Source organism: Rattus rattus, chromosome 7 (genome assembly GCF_011064425.1).
Source record: "Rattus rattus isolate New Zealand chromosome 7, Rrattus_CSIRO_v1, whole genome shotgun sequence".
Lineage (NCBI taxonomy): Eukaryota > Metazoa > Chordata > Mammalia > Rodentia > Muridae > Rattus > Rattus rattus.
Genome location: NC_046160.1, coordinates 10,378,680 through 10,381,420, shown reverse-complemented (window position 1 = coordinate 10,381,420; position 2,741 = coordinate 10,378,680). Strand labels below are relative to the sequence as shown.

The window sequence follows — 2,741 nt, the reverse complement described above, 5'->3', positions numbered from 1 at the left end:
TTTCAGCAGAGCAGATTCATGATATTCCTCTTTAGTTTCCAAACATTAAGAAGTTCATTTCAGTCTGTTATAACAGCGTGATAGCATTTTTCTTTTTTATAGACAGTTTTCTTTAGAACTATTCTCTTGCTATGCAAACATCATATTCCTTTGTGGAGTCAATATTTGTATTGTGTAACAGGCTTTCTATTCCCTGCAGATGCAATAGAAGACAAAAATCAGCTCAAGCCTCACCCACCTAGTCTTTTATCCTCTAAGGTAAACAAAGTCTTTAAACAACAGAAATGCAAAGGCAAATTTTAAAACAATACAGTGATGTATTTTTTTGAAGAAAAAGAGATACAGATATTGACAAATGACAAACAGCCAAATTGAAAGAATACGGTAGAAAAAAAATCCCTGAAGATGAAATGTAGGACATGGGCTCTGAAAACAAAAGGCCATGAGTTGACAGAAGAGAAGGAAGGGAAATGAGAGTGGAGGACATTGAGAACATCCCAAGCACAAGAGATGAGTGAAGACCTCAAGGCCTGGGATCAAAGATCTACTGCGTCTATCACTAACGATAACAACCATTCATCACCATGAAATCCACCTTGTTTCCTCCAAAGATGGGAGCCATTATAGTTAAGCCGGTGAGATACTGAACTGGAATTTATTAAACCTGGACTTAAGCTCTAATTCTCCTTTGTGATTTGGTGTGTGAGTCAGGGCAAACCACAGGTTGTGTGTCTGCCTTTTCAAACTTTTAAAGTACTACTACACTCATGTGTCTACTGTAATCTCAGTGTATTTCAAGTTAAATAGTGAAAAGCTACTGGGGACCAGTATCAGAGATTGTTAATAACTGTATTGTACCCTAATTAGTTTTTAATTTAAAGTTTCACCACAAATTTTTAATTTAAATTTATTTTTACCTTGAAATAGCAAATAACAAAGATCCCTAGGGCAACTTAAAGAGCTATGGATTCTCCCCCAATCCCTGAAGGGTATTTTATTTATTTTTTAATTGAAATGTAATTACATTTTAAATGTTATCCCATTTCCTGGTTTACCCTCCAGAAACCCGCTATCCCACCCTATCCCCTGCTTCTATGAGGGTGTTCCCTCACCCACTCCCTCCCACCTCCCCGCCCTGACATTCCCTTAAACTGGGGCATCGAGCCTTGACCAAGGGCCTCTCCTCCCACTGAAGCCTGACAAGGCCATCCTATGCTACATATGCAGATGGAGCCATGGGACACTCCATGTGTACTCTTTGGTTGGTGATTTAGTCCCTAGGAGCTCTGTGGGGTCTGGTTGGTTGATATTGTGTTCTTATGGGGTTGCAAAGCCCTTTACCTACTTCAGTCCTTTAACTCCTCCATTGGGGACCCTGTTCTCAGTTTAATGGTTGGCTGTGAGCATCTACCTCTATACTTGTCATCCCTGGGTGGGCTCGAACCACCAACCTTTCGGTTAACAGACGAACATGCTAACCAATTGCGCCACAGAGACGGTTACCTCTATACTTGTAAGGCTCTAGCAGAACCTCTCAGCAAACAGCTATATCAGGTTCTTGTCAGCATGTACTTCTTGGCATCTGCAATATTGTCTGGGTGTGGTGTCTGTATATGGCATGCATCCCCATGTGGGGCAGTCTCTGGATGGCCTTTCCTTTATTCTCTGCTCCATGCTTTGTCTCTATATTTCCTCCTGTGAGTAGTTTGGTTTCCCCTTCTAAGAAGGTCTGTAGCATCCACATTTTGGTCTTCCTTCTTCTTGAGCTTCTCATGGTTTGTGAATTGTATCTTGGGTATTCCGAGCTTTTGAGCTAATATTCACTAATCAGTGGATTCATACCGTGTGTGTTATTTTTACTTATAGTTTTTTCCTAATTTTTATTTCATGTGGTGCATAGATACGCCACTGGTACAAGTACTCAGCATCAGAACTCAGCACAGGTACAGGAAAAAAAGCTCTGTTTATGGAGCAGTGCTTACAATTGTAATGATCTGAAAAACATGGTGGAATTGTAAGTTAATGTTGACTTATGTGTGGAAGGATTTTCTAAAGTTCTTAGAAACTAGGGAAATCCATGGATTTTGATGAAAAGTAAGATGGGAAGGTAGTTTTAGATGGGAATCACAGTGTGTTTGGTTTAGGGTAAATGTAATTATGGACTCCTAGAGAGTGCAGGTTTCCAAGTCAGGAGGATTTACTCTATATTGGGATGTTAAAAGTGTTTGAGTAAAGATGTTATACATGCATTTTTGATGAAATAACCACCTGTGTTCTGATATTTTTTGATCTACTTTTTATTAAACTGTAGATGAGAAAAAAATAAACAAATGAATATTTCAAAGGTTATGGTAAAAAAAAACACACAAAGAAATATGCTACAGTGTTTAAACACCCTTCAAGGCCTCCACTCTGGTTAATTCGAGTAAGCTTCACTGGTCACCTATGAGTAATGTCAAGTTAGTGGAGTGAACCATTGCATGGCTTATTTTTCTTTTAAATGTATACTCAAGTTGACCAAGCGAACCTTGGAAGAAATGTTAGGTGAAAACAAATTGGCTCTGTTAGTGGCAAGAAATTAGTATTATGCTTTTTTTTTTTTGTTCCTTCTCTGTTTTCATTTTCTGCATTTTCTTCTCTAAACAATTGTTAAATTGAAAATCAAATACTATCAATGATATCTCTGATCATAAAAATCAAGAAATGCATCCTTAGGATTCCTTAGAGATAGAAAACACACA

General features: G+C 38.3%; 1 non-coding gene across 1 annotated transcript; it reads right to left on the bottom strand.

The window, feature by feature from the left end:
- Window positions 1-1,423: 1,423 nt before the first annotated feature.
- On the bottom strand, window positions 1,424-1,497 carry Trnan-guu. Its single transcript has one exon. It is a non-coding gene; the product is annotated as a tRNA-Asn (tRNA).
- Window positions 1,498-2,741: the final 1,244 nt, after the last annotated feature.